Below are 18,002 nucleotides of genomic sequence, written 5' to 3'. Positions count from 1 at the left end.
GACGCGTGAGCTCCGCTTATAACGTCCGTACAAGCGTAACATCTTAGACAAAACCCCTAGACCGGGGAAAAATGAGGGACGATACAACACAGTCTCAAGAGTAGCAGTTTGCCGGTTTGCCGTTCGCGGCGCTTGGCCGCGCTTTGAATCCGCGAGTACGCGTGTACCACGCTTGTCAAGGAAAGAAAGCTCGCGCAGGAGGCGGAAATTCTACTGAATTGTTAACCGTGCGCGACAGAGTTGTAACGAAAGAGCGAAAGATTTCTTTGATCAAGCACAGAAAGCCACCAAAGCCACGGCACAGTTCCGCTGAAATCAGCAAATCAGCTAACATCCCTCGAAAAATATCGAGGGACTTTAAATGAGCATCTTGGCAGCGTCCTCTATGTAGGACACTGATCAATCTTGAAAACAGTTGCGAAAAAAAAAATGCCCTTCTTTAATTTGCGAATGTTACGCTATAATGGCACAAAACCAAATTTACAATATGCTGTCATACCCAATTATACGGACGATAAAAAGAATTAGGTGGATTTAATAAATCCAAGCGAATCCAACTGTTGTGGCTTTCCGGATTTCCCGCCAGTTCGCTTTGTAATCCTGTGGTTCGCCCGTTCGCCCAGTCTGCTTTGCGTGCGCGCCGCTTGCTTTCTTTGTATGTTTAGCGTTGTCCAACCAGGTTCAACTCACAACCAGCCTGTTGTGGTCATCATTTCTTTGTTTTATCGCGGTTCTCTGAAGCGTTAATTGACACGCACAACGGTAAGTGTTTTTTCTTAATAGCGAGTTTTAGTAGATCATTTTCACAAGCCCGTTACAGCTCCGGGTGCAAGCTTTATAGCATGCTTCGAAGTGGCAGCGCGAGCTCCCGCCACGCAGCGTGGCCGGAAAGCACGATCTACTAAAACTTAATAGCTTGGTGGCGATGTCATGGTTATAGATGGGCTCACTGACGCGATTGCCAGCCAAGCTGTGGAATACCAGCCACTAGCGTACCTTTCATTGTGGTAATTTAACATAATCAAAATTCTACATGAAAGCTGACAATAGGCAGGAGTAACTACAGCCACTGCAGAATGACGTCCTATGTAAGCCATGGTTTTAGTAGATCGTTTTCAGAGGCCTTTTAACGCTCGGGTCGCGCGCTATTTGTTATCCTTTTGTGCACGCTTGGCGCCGGTTGGCTGTGCTGGTGGTGTGGTCATCGCGTGTCGCGATACTGAGGGTTTACTGGTCGCCATAGCTGTGCGTGTTTCTCTTGAGCGCATGCTGACAGGGCGCTTTCAGCAGATGAGTTTTTCACCCTCGAAGCTGCGGTGCATAGCGTATGCTAGGTTCACTTACTACAGCTTCCCCTTCCATGTTACATGAGGCTCCACAAATCATACATGGCTTGCACGTGACGTCATACCAAAGTGGTGGCACCTATTTTTACTAATAATATACAAAAGAACAGACTAAAAGAAATGAAGGCATTTTTTTTTTTTTGCTGCGCAGCGTCTTTAAGATTAAGTTGGTCACAAGGTTCGGAGATAACTGTCGGAGTCGCAGGTAAGGCAGCGGAACTTATTGATGCATGTAAGCTCTAATAACACAGGACAAGCCTTGGCTAACCTGTCGCCATATGGAACACCTCCAGACGGGGTGCAAGAGTACTCTGGTAACACTATTAGCCTTTTTCTGGTCAGTCGGAATGCTTGCATATACATGTAGGTGCTGTTGAAAAGCTGTTTCTTGTGTAAGCCGAAGCTTTGTCTTGACCACACCTATTGTAATAATCCAGGACAAACGCCATGCCCTGGGCCGACTGCTTTGCCAGAGCGTGGTAGTTATGATATCTTGTTGTTTTATCCAGCACTCTGTCTCCTGGCTCAAGTCATGCTAAATGTGCAAGTTTGTTTTAATGTGTGCTGTCAGCATGTCTTAAAAATTTTTTAAAAAATCATGTGTTGAAAGGAGGAAGCGGACCATAACATAATTTTTATGTGCTCTATATTGTCACGGGTGGTGACTAATAAACAAGAAATAAACAGGAATAAATAAACGTTTAATGTGGCGAACTTGTGCCAAAAATAAAAGGGTACAAAAGAAAGATAACAACAGAGCGTCGCGGGCGTCGAAGGCGGCGAAGCAGCACGATCAAACGCTGAGGCGAGACTGACTCGACAATGTCGCGAGCGGCGTCTTATCTAGAGTGAGTCACTATCTCGAAGATTCGGCGGAGAAGGTTCGAGCGTAGCGCGCTCGGGGCGAGAATGAACACGCACTTTCTAGAACAACATAAGCAGGGATAAACGACAGAAGTTATGTACGGAGCAAGAATAAACAAGAAAGTTCTAGAAGTCCGTGACCCAGCGCGCGGCATTATCCCCCCCTTTAAAAGCGCATCGTCCCGATGCAGCACAAAACAAAAAAAAACCAAAACAAAACGACAGCAGAATCGCGAGCCGCAGTTCACAGTTCACAGTTCAGAGTTCACAGTTCACTCGTCGACAAAAGTAAAAAGTTCTATCGTTCGTAATACGGCTTCAGCCGGACGACGTGTACCACCTCGGGTCGCGGCTGACGTCTTGAAGATGGGCGCGTTCCGTCGGGAAGGACTTCGTAGTTCAGATCGCCGAGCCGTCGGATGATCTTGTAGGGTCCGAAATAGCGTTTCAGAAGCTTCTCGCTGAGACCGCGGCGCCGTATTGGTGTCCAGACCCACACCCGGTCTCCGGGTTGAAAGTGGGCGTCACGCCGGCGAAGATTGTAGCGGCCGGCGTCGACACGTTGCTGGTCTTGAATTCGTAGTCTGGCTAGCTGGCGGACCTCTTCTGCCCGTTGAGCAACCACCTGGGCGTCATCGCTCCCGTCGTCGACTGACTCGTGCGGCAACATAGAGTCCAGCATAGTCGTCACCGCCCGGCCGTACACCAGCTGGAAGGGTGTCACTCCTGTGGTCTCTTGCACTGCTGTGTTGTAGGCGAACGTGACGTAGGGCAGCACTTCGTCCCAGGTCTTGTGCTCCACGTCGACGTACATAGAGACCATGTCGGCGATTGTTTTGTTAAGCCGCTCCGTCAACCCATTGGTCTGCGGATGGTATGCCGTTGTTCGACGGTGTTCCGTGTGGCTTAGACGAAGGATCTCTTGGGTCAACTGTGCCATGAACGACGACCCTCGGTCTGTGATCAGTACTTCGGGGGCGCCATGCCGGAGGACGATGGACTCGATGAAGAACTTGGCGACTTCGACCGCAGTCCCCGACGGAAGGGCTTTCGTCTCGGCGTAACGAGTAAGATAATCGGTGGCGACGATTATCCAGCGGTTCCCCATCGTCGACGGTGGAAAAGGACCCAGCAAATCCATTCCAATTTGCTGGAAGGGCTTGGTTGGCGGGGTAATCGGCTGGAGGAGACCTGCTGGCTTTGACGGCGGTTTCTTGCGCCGCTGGCACTCATGGCACGATCGTGTGTAGAGATGGACGGTCTTCGGAAGCTTTGGCCAGTAGTACTTGTCACGAATCCGGGCAAGGGTCCTGCTGTAGCCGAGATGTCCGGCTGTTGGGTCGTCGTGGCACGCTTGAAAAATTTCTTCTCGGAGGTTGGCGGGGACAACCAGTAGCCAAGGAGTTTCGCTGGTTCCGAAATTCTTTCTGAAGAGCACGCCTCCCCGTAGAACAAAGCTCGGTAGGTCCCGAGAAAAGACCCGTGGGACAGAGCTTCCTCGACCTTCGAGGTGGTCGATCACGGAGCTAAGTTCTGCGTCGTCGCGTTGCAGTGCCCTCATGTCGGTAGCGTTAACTGCGCCTAGAAAAAAGGAGTCCTCATCGTCGTCGGCGCCGGAGATTGGAGGTTCGACTGGAGCCCTAGACAAACAGTCAGCGTCATTATGCTTGCGGCCGGACTTATGCACAACGGTTACGTCGAATTCCTGCAGTCGAAGGCTCCAGCGGGCGAGGCGTCCGGACGGATCCTTGAGGTTTGCGAGCCAGCAGAGGGCGTGGTGGTCTGTGACCACGCGAAACGGGATCCCATACAAGTACGGGCGGAACTTGGTTATCGCCCAGACAACAGCAAGACATTCTTTGTCGGTCGTTGAATAATTTTGTTCTGCCTTAGACAGCGCCCGGCTTGCGTAAGCGATTACTCTCTCTGCCCCTTCTTGTCGCTGAACGAGTACCGCACCGAGACCGGTATTGCTGGCGTCCGTGTGGATTTCAGTCTCCGCCGACTGGTCAAAATGTCCGAGGATAGGGGGCGACTGGAGCCTTCGCTTGAGTTCGCCGAACGCTTGCTCTTGCTCCTCTCCCCACTGGAACTGCACGTCGTCTTTCGTCAGATGCGTCAGCGGTGCAGAAATTTGTGCAAAGTCACGAACGAAACGTCTGTAATAGGCGCACAGCCCAAGAAATCTTCGAACGGTCTTCTTGTCTGATGGCTTCGGGAACTCGGCGACAGCGGACGTTTTTGCGGGATCAGGGCTTACACCCTGCGCACTCACGACGTGGCCCAAGAATTTCAGCTCACCATAGGCGAACCGACACTTGGAAGGCTTGAGGGTCAGCCCAGCAGCCTTGAAGGCCTGTAGCACGGCTCGCAGTCGTCTCAGATGCTCGTCAAATTCGCTTGCGAACACCACAACATCGTCGAGGTAAACGAGACAGCTTTGCCATTTCAAGCCGGCAAGGACGGTGTCCATAACGCGCTGGAAGGTTGCCGGCGCTGTGCACAGCCCGAACGGCATTACTTTAAACTCATACAGTCCATCCGGCGTGACGAAGGCTGTCTTCTCACGATCTCGTTCGTCGACCTCAATCTGCCAGTACCCGCTCTTTAAGTCCATCGACGAAAAGTATCGGGCGTGGCGCAGCCGGTCCAGGGTGTCGTCGATCCGTGGCAGCGGGTAGACGTCCTTTTTTGTTACGGCGTTCAGTCGGCGATAGTCCACGCAGAACCGAAGAGTCCCGTCTTTTTTTTTCACCAGGACTACCGGTGAAGCCCACGGACTGCTTGAGGGCTGGACAATGTCGTCGTTGAGCATTTCTTGTACCTGCTGCTGGATGGCTTCCCTTTCTTTCACGGAGACCCTGTACGGCGGCCGATGCACAGGAAGTGCGTCGTCATCAGTAATTATCCGATGTTTTGCAACCGTCGTTTGGCGCACCTTCGACGACGCGGAGAAGCACTCACTGAACTCGGCGAGAAGGTCACGAAGTTGTCGTCGTTGTGGGGCTGGGAGGGACGGGTCGATGTCGAGCTCTGAGGACGTGATTGTCTTGTTCTGCGTCGGAGAGGCGTCTCCTGAGATCACGGCGATCGCGGCTGAGTCTTGAATTTCCTCGACGTAGCCCACGCCTGTACCCTTTGTAAGGTGCTGCGACTCTTGCCGGAAGTTGGTGACAAGGGCTACGGTACGCCCGTCCTGGAGCTCTGTTACGCCTCTTGCAATGCCAATCCCTCGTCCGAGGAGAAGTTGGACGCTTCCTTCCAGCAGTGCTACACCGCAGGTGGCTCCTTCGGTCCCGACGGGCACAAAGACACTCGACAGCGGCGGCAGGTTTACGTGGCTGACGAGGACTCGCACTGCAGCTAACGTAGGTTGGGGATTTTCCACCGATGGCACAGGCTTCCGAAGCGTCAGCTTGTTCTCCGCAAGGTCGATGATGGCGCCGTATTCACACAGGAAGTCCATTCCGAGAATGACGTCCCTCGAGCAGTCTTGCAGAACGACGAACTTCACAGGGCATGTTTCGCCGTGAATCTCGACGCGAGCGGTGCATCTCCCGACTGGTGTAATCAGGTGTCCTCCGGCGGTTCTTATTTGTGGTCCATCCCACGGCGTCATGACTTTTCGAAGGCGGCGGGAGAGCTTCCCACTCAAGACTGAGTAGTCTGCTCCGGTGTCCACGAGTGCCGATGCGTCGAGGCCGTCGATCACAACGTTCAGGTTGTTGGACACCGATGCAGGAGCGTCGTTGTGATGCGTGGCGTCGGGAGAGTGGGAGCGCTCCGTCGTTCTTGGAGGCTCTTTACGTCGGTCGTCTTCGGCAACTCCACCTCCAGGGGTTGCCGCGCCTAGTTTCCCCGGCGAGGAGCGAGGGGTGATAGGCTTTCACGTCGGGGTCGGTGCATCGGCGAAGCCGGACGTCGTGGTGATGGCGACCGGAACTCTCGGCGGGAGGCAGGCTCGGGGGACTGAGGTCGTCGAAGGTACTCGTCGATCTCCCGAGGGCGTTCACCGTAACGGGGGCGTGGGTCATTTGGGTGGAACCCCCGCAGTCCGAGCCGCCGGTATGGGCATTGGCGGTAGGTGTGGTTCGCTTCCCCGCAGTGGAAACACAAAGGACGTCGGTCGGGTGTTCGCCACACGTCGGTCTTCCGAGGTGCGCGGGGCTCTTGGCCGGCGTACTGAACCTGGTCGTCGCGGCGGCGGTCGTGCTGCAGCGCAGGAGAACGACGTCGGGGTGGCGCAACATAGGCTGGAGGAGGAGGCGGTGGCCGTCGGGCTACTGCGGCGTAGGTCAGGGCGGGCTCTTCGGGTGGTGCTACGCTGGCAGGAGCCTCCGGTTGAATTGCCCGCTGGACTTCTTCGCGCACCACTTCGGCTATCGACAGCTCAGCCGGCTGGTTGGCAGCAGGCAGCAGTTTCCGGAGCTCCTCCCGGACGATGTCGCGGACAATTGCACGAATATTGTCAGCACGGGCGCCGCCTTCGTCGAATCGGGAAGGTGTCAGCGTCGACGCAACAGGCGTGCCGGCGAGTCGGTTGTAGTGGCTGGCTCGGATTGACAGGGCACGCTCGATGTTGGTTGCCTCGGTAACGAATTCCCCGACAGTTGTTGGTGGGTTGCGAACAAGGCCGCCGAAGATGTCACTCCTCACTCCTCTCATCAGCACGCGCAGCTTCTTCTCCTCGGTGGACTGAGGGTCGGCGCGGTTGCTCAGGCGGAGGACGTCTTCAACGAAGCTGGTGACCGTTTCGTTGGGCCCTTGGGTTCGTACTTGCAGAAGGTCTTCCGCTCGCTGTCGTCGTGTCTGGTTCGTAAATGTGTCTTTCAGGCCGGCGATGCAGGTGTCCCACGACGTAAGCGATGCCTCGTGGTTCTCGAACCACTGCCTCGCGGTACCCTCCAAAGAGAAGTAGAGGTTTTGGAGGCGCTGTTCAGTGGTCCATCCATTATGGCGTGCTACACGTTCGTAGTGCTGCAGCCAGTCTTCTACATCCTCATGAATTTCACCGTGGAACGGCGTCGGCACACGGGGAACCACAGGCAGGAAGACGTAGGACGGTGCTGCTTGGGGGATTTCCGTCGGCTGCGCCGTGGAGTCCATTGTCGGCTTGGGTGGCTTCTTGGCGTTGTCCGGCAGTGGACCAAACTCTGGTGGTTGTCCTCGGAGACGCTGGCTTGCCCGGGGCCCTGTATCTTCTTCAAGAGGTCGTCTTGGAGTGGGGCTTGCCGAACGGGTTCTCGGAGGGGTACGGCGAAGAGGCATAAGGTGTTACCCAGCACCTCCACCAAAAAATGTCACGGGTGGTGACTAATAAACAAGAAATAAACAGGAATAAATAAACGTTTAATGTGGCGAACTTGTGCCAAAAATAAAAGGGTACAAAAGAAAGATAACAACAGAGCGTCGCGGGCGTCGAAGGCGGCGAAGCAGCACGATCAAACGCTGAGGCGAGACTGACTCGACAATGTCGCGAGCGGCGTCTTATCTAGAGTGAGTCACTATCTCGAAGATTCGGCGGAGAAGGTTCGAGCGTAGCGCGCTCGGGGCGAGAATGAACACGCACTTTCTAGAACAACATAAGCAGGGATAAACGACAGAAGTTATGTACGGAGCAAGAATAAACAAGAAAGTTCTAGAAGTCCGTGACCCAGCGCGCGGCAATATATCCCCTTTCTTTGTCTTATGTACTACCACAATCAATATGAGTGCGAACACCGCTCCGCGTGTTACGCGGTACTATGAGTGCCCCCTGTCGACTTCTCTTTGAAGTACACGTGCCCCTTGGTTTCGAGACGTATCGTCTCTCCCGATCACCGCACCACTCTGCGCTTCCGGGTCGTCTGCTAGCGAAAAACGGTCGGCGAAACTTCGAAACTATTTACCAATGACGAAGAGCGTTTTTCGCTAGCAATATGCGCCTGCAAAAATATTTGTTAAAATATTTTTAGGATCATCCTTTTGATTTAGGAAGTTTTAGTAGATTATTCTCCTGACAAATGCGTTCGAGCTGAAAAGTAGTGGTCTGGTTATAGCACGATAACCCGCAGCGACACTGAACTTTATGCTGTGTCATCTTGCTTTTACAGTGCTAAGGAGCGAAGGGTATCATTTAGAAGAATGGATATTTGGGCGAGTTGGTGGGAATTCATCATGGAAAACAGCGCAGAAAAAACAACGAGGACGTCCCGTCTGTTTCTTAACGTCATCGTCGTTTCTTTCGCGCAGTTTTTTGTGATGAAAGGTATCACCCACGCTCGCACCGCGCTAACTTCTTGCCTGTTCGAGTTGTGGTGCTTTGCTATCGCAAAACGCACTCGAGTAAATAATAGGCAGTCTTAGTTGATTTTAAATATAGTGGAAAAAAGACGGGACAAAAAGGTCGAAGCAACACACATGACATGCGCTTCTTCGTATTTTTGTCCCGTTTTTTTTTGCGATATTTTTAATGCGAATGTCAACTACCAACTTGGCCAGCAGACCAAGCTTTTACCAAGCTTAGTTGATTGTTTTGATACCTCTGATAACAATATAATGTGTGCTTAAAGTCGTCGGTGAAGTATCGGGTATTGTTATCAGAGTCAGGGGAATAGTCTACTAAAACTTCCTAAACAAAAGGATGAACCTGAAGATGTTTATACAAGTTATTTTTGCTGGCACACATTGCTAGCGAAAAATGCTCGTCATTGGTGAACATTTTCGTGGTTTCGCCGACCGTTTTTCGCAGCAGACGACCCGAAAGTGCAGAGTGGTGCGGCTATCGCTACAGAGGAAATGTCTCGAAACCAAGGTGCACATGTACTTTGAAGAGCAGTCGACAGGGGGCACTCATAGTACCGCGGGTCACGCGGAGCAGTGTTCGCACTTATATTGATCGTGATAGTACATGGAGGTACAAACGCTGTACATGCAGACATTTCGACTGTTTATAACCTCTTTCAATGAGGTTATTGATAGAGGTTATGAAGGGCGCACAACACGTGCTATTGTTGCGCACATCTATCTCGTCACTTTTTGCTTTTTGCTCCGCCGGTAGTTTCTGGCAAAATCCACCTATCCTTGAAAAGCGAAGCCGGCAATACTAAAAAAAAAAAAAAAAAAAAAAAAAAAAAAAAACGGTCGGGTTTTTGAGAGAGGGGAAGAGCACATCCGAATTTCGTCATTTTTACCGATGAACTTCTGGAACTCGAAGGTGCAAAACTTTTCTTGACAGAAACAACTTCATTGTAACGACAATCTGACGTTACGGCCAACTTTACAATTCGCCGAGAATGCGCTGAACTTCATTGCTCGAACCTTACTGTGACGTCCCCCAACGTCCTCTCTCGTCGCGGGGAGCAGCAGCCATTGGGTGGATGAAGTTTTATTAAAAATGAAGCTTGCGCGACCAGCATAGACAGATTGCTCTCCTCATTCCATAATGCTCCATACAAGAACGCTTTACCCAGATGTTACACCAGCAGCGTTTTGGTTGTCACTGTCCACGTTGCTCCGGGTGAAATGCTCATGTTGGGAAATGCCTGAGCCTGTGTCTTTGTACGACTCCTCCACACTGACCTCAATTTTGCAGGTTGGAACACTTCCTAATTTTATTAGAGATTCCGGAAAAGTACCTGCCAAAAAGTAACATGTCATAGTTAAAAGATACTAGAAATTGTACCTGAGATACAGTTAGTTTCCAAGAAAAACAAGCGTCTACCTTTGTGGTTCACGTGCACAAAAAGTAATTACCGTAGAATACCAAGCATCTGCCCATTCCACACTAAGCGACCATTCCTAAATATCGTAACACCTGAAAAAATGTGCGCAGTACAATTATAGTAAAATTTCTGATCTAACAAGTGCCCATCCCCCACTTTCTTGCAGTTATCTCCAAATTTTGAGTGAGTGCCCGATTAGTACTTGACGGTAGTTCCCGATGTACAGTTACTTGTACCTAGGTACTTCACAACCTTGCTAATAAGTAATTTTGATTTATTCTTCAGACTTTCAGGGCCAAGTGTTAAGGCTACACAATCTTATAAGACTGAGTTTGCAGCACGTTGCCAGCAGGCTTGATGCTCTCACCGCCTCCAGCGAGCCTACTGTTGAACCGGTCCGGTTGTACCGTAACCATTCAGCGCAGCCGATCGTCTCTCCAACTTCGAGGCAGATCTGAGCGTATCTGACGAAGCTCATCTGGTGCGTCCACATTTAAATAACGTAGACTCGGGCTGATAGCTGTGGGACAGGTGTTGTGCAAGGCACCTGTGTGTGTAAAATACAAAACTTAGCTAGCGGTTATTCAGCATGTTCCTTCCCAAGTGTGGAGGTGCAACCAAATTATTTCAAGAAAGATTAATTTTGTGAAGACTCTGAGCTTCATTAAATTCGCAGGAACTAAGAAAAAGAAAGAGTGCCTTAAAGTTCGCACAAATCAGACTCCAAAGCTTCTGGTTGCAGCTTGCACGATGAAAGGTTGGGAGGGTAACGATAAATACAGCTTATTTCTGTCTTGTATTCTTAAAATAAACCCTGTAGAGAATTTCTGTCATAGTCACAAAGGAACTCACATAGGCTGTGCTTTGCCGAAATGCTATACCCAATTTGTGTGCGTCTTTGAAATTTCCAGGTCAAGGAACTAATTCAACTTGGTGGACGAAACCCCAACACTGCAACCATGCGGATGCTTGCCTATTATAGCTGACTGATAAACTAGCTCTTGGGGGAGGGGGGGGGGGGGGGGCAGAAGAAGAAGTTCTGCAAGCTTCGTATTTGTCAACTCATGTTTCGTTAGTTTCACTTTTTTTAAATCTTTAAATTTCATTACGAAAATTTGTTTCACAATCGTTTGAGGTTGTTGTTTGCAGGTCAAAAATTATCTTACTCTTCTCACCCTCGGAGAGATAGAAATATGCTCAAAGGAAACATAGTGAGTGCCAGAGTGGATAAGGTAGCAATATTGGGCAAGCATTTTAATCTGCTAAATTTGAGACAAAAATTAAAAATGCGGTCCTGAAAAAGAAATGTACATTGTGTTTACTTCTGAACATGTTCATTTCATTAATGTACTATAATTTCCCAGCTTAAAGGGATGTTGAAACGAAAATTGAAATATTATAATCAAGTTAAAAATTAGGCTAAATGTGATCATTAATACCTGGAAATGAAAATCGCACATTTGTATTTTGAGTGGATGGCTACATTTTTCATTCTAAACGGCCCTCTCTAGCAAGCGCTCGAAGAGCAGCCACGGAGAGCGTAATGCGTCTTGGGATCTTCGACGAACTCGTGACATCACTCCATAAAGCACGAGCAAGGCTACGGGGAGGCTGGCGTAATTATCAGCTTCGCCACTCGGTGGCGCCAGCGCATTACAACTCGGCCCTTTGAGATATCTGAGGGCCACGTGCCACAGCACTGACTACAATGATGGACTGCCCGCCCACACTGCTGCGGCCGCTCAGTCCGACCGAAACATGTCATCGCCCTGGGGCTATTTTCGTAATCCTCACCACGAAAGTGATCAGAGCGCAAGCGATCATTTGCTGTCAGACCCCACATTGAAAACGACAGATGTGCGAGACACATCCGTTGCTCGGAAATTAACGCGTTGGCAGCTCGCGATGTGGCACGCTGTTATCACAGTCCTCTGCCACACAATAGTGCGGCATCTGGGTGTTAAAACACACACAAGCTCTTCACTTCTGTACCTTCCAACAAAGTAAATACCACACCGAAGCAGACTACCGATCGGCCGTTGGGTCAACCGGGGCAATTAACCTAACGGGTTCATCGTGGCCAGCTCTACGTTGGCTTTCTCCACCAAAACTTCGCGTTCAGGCGTTGGCGCCTTCCACAGAGAGACACTACTCATATGTCTTAAGCCATGTCATAATATAGTGTTCGTAGTCACGGCATACAACACTGTTTTGGAAACATCAACCATGTGCAATTTCGTGATCGTTTAGTTCGTTTTCTTGTCCTTTTCAACAGAACATTCATCTTTACGAGCAGGTGTCATTGCCTAGACGACATTAAGCAAGAAAATTAGCCCTAGAATTTCGTTATTCCTTTAAAAACATATGAAGGAATATGTTGTCCTGTCTCCTATCTTATGCTGCAATTGAAGGCGGCACAGTTGTTTCAGCGAGGCTGTAATTATATTTGCTTTTCTACTGTCTTAGAGCGCAGCTCTTAGGCGCCAGTTTCCGGCTTGAGCAACGTCGGCGTCGGCGTCGCCGACGCAGTCGGCGTAACCGCGCGGTGCATTATGGGTAAATTTCCCCGCTAAATCTAGCGGAAAAATTTCCCCGCTAGCTCTAGCGGAAAAAATTCCCCGCTAAATCTAGCTGAAAAAATTCCCCGCTAAATCTAGCGGCAAAGTTTCCCGGCTAAATCTAGCAGAAAAAATTTCCCCGCTGAATCTAGCGGAAACATTGCCCCGCTCAATCTAGCGGGAACATTTCCCGCTGTCTAGCGGAAAAAATTCCCCGCTAAGTCTAGCTGAAAAATTTCCCCGCTAAATCTAGCGGAAAAAATTCCTTGCTAAATCTAGCGGAAAAAATTCCCCGCTAAATCTAGCGGAAAAATTTCCCGGCTAAATCTAGTAGAAACAATTTCCACGCTAAATCTAGCGGAAACATTGCCCCGCTAAATCTAGCGGAAACACTTTTCTGGGGGGTCACGTGACCCCCCAAGGTCATATGACCCCCCCCCTGAGGTCACATGACACCCTTCCCCCCCCCCCCCCCCCGTCCCGAGAACAGGTGACCCTCAGTACCCTTCCATCCTCCTCCTCAAGAGCTGCGCTCTAATTCGGTGTTACAGGGAGTTGTATACGGCTTTCATTTTTTTCTTCCAGCTGCAGTAAACAAAAGGTTTACACAATCAATCAAGGATGATGTCGAAGTTTCAACAAAGACCTGGCTCAGACATGCCCAAGAACGAGAATATAGAAAGGCCAGCCAGCGTTGAACATGTGCTTTTTATAGTTATTGGTTTTACTTGTTTTAGCTAAGTCATCTAGCTCTTCCAACGTCAATATTCATTTTTTTTCTGCTAATGAAGGCCCCTAAGCAAAGCTGGTACATTCATTGTATATGCTATAAAAGTTCAAGAGAAATTCCACTTGTCTTAGTTTGCTTGCAGACTTACTGTCACAATTTAGCTTACTAGATCAAATGCTAAACCTACTGGAGTATTTTAGTCTGGCTTTCTGAGCTGATGCTTGGTGTAGTATTTTTGTCGGGTTTGCCTGTCTGCACTATATATGCGAAATTCACATAAACATGCTCCGATGATATCACGGACTAGTTTGTTTCCACATTACGTTCACTCCGGTGCTACACTTCACTGATAGGTGTGCATGCAAACCCAGCTGAAGCAAAGCAGTAGAGTGAATTTAATGCAGAAATAAACTAGTGCATGATATCATCGAACCACGTTTATTTGAATTTTCCATATATAGTGCAGATGGATAACTCGACAATAGTACTACACCAAGCATGAGCGCAAAAAGAACAAACAATAATTGTAGTAATATTGGACATATGGCATGCATTAATACTTTTCTTAAGAAAATGCAATATTTCTGGACACGAGGGTCATTCGGTGCGTGTTCCCGAAAATCTCCGTACATCCCTGTTTGGACGTCCCACGGATGAGCCGTGCCACGTTCAGAGTTCTTGCATCGGTTGATCCGGTGAATGTCGTTCGGAGGTAAATGGACATCCGGTGGACTTCTAAATGTCCGAAGTGAGACGAACGTGGGATGTCCTTGAGACGTAAAATGCCCTCTAGGTCGTAGTGACTGCGAACGGGATCCCTGGGGAGAAATGGGTGCTGGTGATGGCGAGCGATGTAAGTAGTCTTCGGTGTCCCTCGGTCGTTCTTCGCTCCTAGGGCGGTGGGCGTTCGGTGTAAACCCACGATGCCAAAGCTGCCGCTGGGGGCATCGCCGGTAAACATGGTCGGCTTCTCTACAGTGGTAACACAGCGGGCCTCAGTCGGCCGTCCTCGAGTTGTTGGTTTTCTGGCTGCGGGTATGTCTATAGGGGAATGCAGAGCCCATCTCTCACAAAATGATGACGATCATAAAGTAAAAAAAAAAAAAAAATAAAGGAGGGAGATGCGGGAGAAACGCGGGCACGGGAGAACGAGAAGGGATTCGGAGCTGAGCAACGAGCCGCGACGGACGCCTACGGCGGCTACTTGAATCCCTGCCCGTTCACGTCATGATACGTCACGTCTGGTTCCCGACGAGCCCGGTCGCCACGTACGACACAGCCCTGCATCGCTCCGAGGCCCCGAGCCGTTAACCCAGAGGTGCCCCTTCAACTATACGTCGGAGGAACTACAAGCGAATCTCAGATGAGGAAACGTTTTTTGAATACTATTTTGGTGCTCTGATAACTCTGAATTTATTATTTGTTATCTTTTTTGCCAATTTCTTTCAAAATTTATATTCTTCTTTGTAAACATATCTTCATATTGATTTTTCAAGCTGACTGCTGGTCTGTTTTCTCTCTTTCCCCGGCAGTCGTGACACCGTCAAGCTTCATTAACGACCCCCGCGTACTCCTCAGTTTCGCTGAAATAAAGTTGTCAAAATTGTCAAATATTGCTCTACTATAGTATGAAAGTTGAGTAGCACGATACTATATAACTCTGCAGAATGTACACAGAAGAGCGGCAGCAATTTGGGACTCAAAAATTAAGTTTTAATACCACTGATCCCAAGCCCCTAAACGCAGAAAAACATAAAATATACCCAAGTTTGATTGCGCTGACAAAGACCGGGGAACGCAAAAGTTCGTGGTCGGAAACTTCCATCTCGCAGAAATTGAAGTCACGTTACTTGTGATAACATGACTTGGTCACGTGAAATCAATTGCCACACTCAATTTGTCAGGGAAATCGACTTGGCGGACCTTCTTGACGATTCTACGGGACGGTACTTCCTGACGGTTATCTCATAGAATTCGGATGACAAAACTCATTTGGTGGTAAAATGCGTGAGGATTACTAAAGTATATCAATCCTCGCGCTATGTGACCTCGCCTCGCATAACTGGTGTGCATTGTTTTATACTGGTTTCATCGAATTCAGTTGACAAAAAGCGTTATTTCTTGGTCCCGTCCAAATTTGTTGTTGCTGACCTTCTCTAAATTTTCACATTTTCTATTTGGCACGTGTATTAGGAACGTTTCAGGTGATCGAGCACACTGTATAGTGTCCGTTAGAAATATTCTTTTCTTCTTCTGCGGTCAGGTTTCAGCTAGGTGCGACACAGCTAGGGGATATTAGGTTCAAACCCTCCAGGGTATGATTTGTCTTCGTTAAACCCGACGTTTCTTCACGAAAATTGCGTCAAATATTCAGGAGCCCCTTGAAAAAAGTCCCTTCGCCCCAGAAAGTTTCCGACGGCAGTCGTAGTATAAGTCGCATGCATTACCAGATGGGCTGTGACGAACACATGCATTATTCAACACATCCAAAATAAATGACCAAAACAAAGAATTCAACGTTACAAGTATCAAAATATATTGATTAAAGTCAAGAATAAAACGTGGTGGTATTTATGATTCGTGAGTCATCAGGATTTTGAGTCAAAAGCCAATAATATTGTTTGAGAGTATTTTCTTGAGACTTTCTCGGAGCTCTGTCTAAAACTTTATGTTTGCTCTGTGTCTCATTTTACCCCAGTCTGTTTTTTTTTTTTGTGATCGCCAACCAATGTGTCTTATATTTTAAGTAAGAATAAATGAATCGAATATTTATAAGGTATGAAAGGCGCCAAAACAATAAACAAGCAACCTCTTAAACTCGACTGAAGCTTAGAAGCTTAAATATGATTTATCGCGAGCATGGCTTCTTCCTTAATATCATTTGCATTGCCATGTTCTCAGAAAAGACGTCCCACTCGCAGCTCACTTGGTGGGTGAATAAAAGGAAAATGTCTCTCCGAATCTTATGACTAGGGATGCCGCGAACCTGCCGATGTTCGAGTTTCACCAAGTTTGACTTCCTCAAACTTTTAACGCTAATTTCGCCAAAAGTGTTTTTTTTTGTTTGTTTTTGCACATGCGCAAAATTTAGAGCGAATTGATTCCAATTTTTTGAGAAAAGTGCAATATTTTTTGGGCATAATGTTGCATTGCTTCACGTTAATAAATCCCTAAAAGTTTCACAATGCCATGGAGATATATTGTAAATGCGAACAGGCAAAGCGCATAGCCTATGATACATGCTGCCCTGCCTGGAAGCAGCTAGGAACTATGTAATGGAAAGAGGGCTGCGACGGTGCTTGCCTACTCCAATATGCAGACCCTCTTTGCTCCACTCCACTGTTTTATCAGTCCCTAGTTACCTCTAGGTGGCGCAGCATGTACCGAGTTACACGCTTTTTTGTTTAATGTATCTTGATAGTGCATATATATTTCCTTTCAGACAATTGTGTAAAGAATGACAATAATTTATAAAATATAGAATAAGCCACTTAATTTTTTTTTCCAAGGTTCAAAATGTTTGCGCAGAATTCGGGTACCACTGCTCTAAAACTGAACTTCGCCGAATTTGATAAAAAGTCAGAAAGTTCGCCGAACCAGTCGAACCTTCGGTTCTACAAAAGTTTGAGGCATCTCTAGTCATGACAAATTTTATTCTTGGGTGCGTGCAGCTGCAAAAAACATCCCTGATATTCTTAGCGGAATCGCACAACACTGAGGTGTATTCATGTATGTAGGCTTATCGTGTGCTTTCATATCCGAAGCTATGACATTGCAAGTCCACAGTGTGCATGGGGCACTTTGCTAATATATGTTTCCCAGCACCTAAAAAGATATCTATAGAGCTTCCTTTGAAGTTAAAGACACTACAAAGTCCAAAGGAGAGACGCCAATTTCGACCCCTTAAACGTTTCCCAGAGGCTTCACCACTAAGATGTCTCCTGTCGTAATCTGAATAGACCTAAGAATATGAATCTGTTATTTGAATCCCGCATCAAAAGTATCTGATTGACAGTCTTGAATCCATACAAAAAAGGGTAACTTAGTTCATACTAAAACGTCTTCATCTGTAAGTACCAGACAGCTTAAAGCTTCCATCGGTTTAGTGGCGCGGAATCAGTCGACATATCTTGAGAGGTGGTCTCCTTTCCAAAAAAAAAAAAAAAAAATTCATAGCTCATCTAAACTTCGTCACTATTATTTTCTACCACATCCACGCGTTTCCCCGCGTCATGATCGCTCTAACAAAGTTTCTATTACTTTCACGAAGACTACCTTCCGCTCACGCCGTCGTAAAAGCGGAGGGAAGAACCCCGAACAGCTACTGCTGTAAAAAAAAAAAAAAAATCAACAAGGGTTTATGTATCAGCGGTTTTAAAAGTACTTTTTTGTGTGCCCGTCATATGCTTTATCTCACAAAGGTCGGATCACGCTTGCATAATTATAAAAATTGAACTGTAGAACGTCAAGTTAAGAAAGGCAATCAGCTACCCAGTGTAGTGATGTCTCGTCAATATGGACGCCCAGTTCACCAAAGAAAACGTTCATTATGTAAGGTGTCCACAATAACGAGTCACAGATGAATGTCTTTACCAAGTTCTTCCCCCGAAAATGTCGTCTATCCAGCGCGGTTTTCATATAACGGCTGATCTCTATTTATTGAGGAGACATCATTGTTACAATCTTTATTTTTATTTGTTTCTTTAACGTGGTTAACGCTTTCTTTCAAATGGCATGATTGACTTTTTTACTGATAGAGGAGTTTATGAATGCTTACATATTTGTGTGTATTTTTTATGGT

The 18,002-nt window shown here is 48.0% G+C and overlaps 1 pseudogene; it reads left to right on the top strand.

Moving 5' to 3' along the window:
- LOC121835236 overlaps nt 1-13,169 on the top strand; it is a 37,711-nt pseudogene extending 24,542 nt beyond the window's left edge.
- The last annotated feature ends 4,833 nt before the right edge of the window (nt 13,170-18,002 follow it).

This window comes from Ixodes scapularis, unplaced genomic scaffold (genome assembly GCF_016920785.2).
Source record: "Ixodes scapularis isolate PalLabHiFi unplaced genomic scaffold, ASM1692078v2 PGA_scaffold12__126_contigs__length_90152505, whole genome shotgun sequence".
NCBI classification, from domain to species: Eukaryota; Metazoa; Arthropoda; class Arachnida; order Ixodida; family Ixodidae; genus Ixodes; species Ixodes scapularis.
This window is presented reverse-complemented; position numbering and strand designations above follow the sequence as displayed.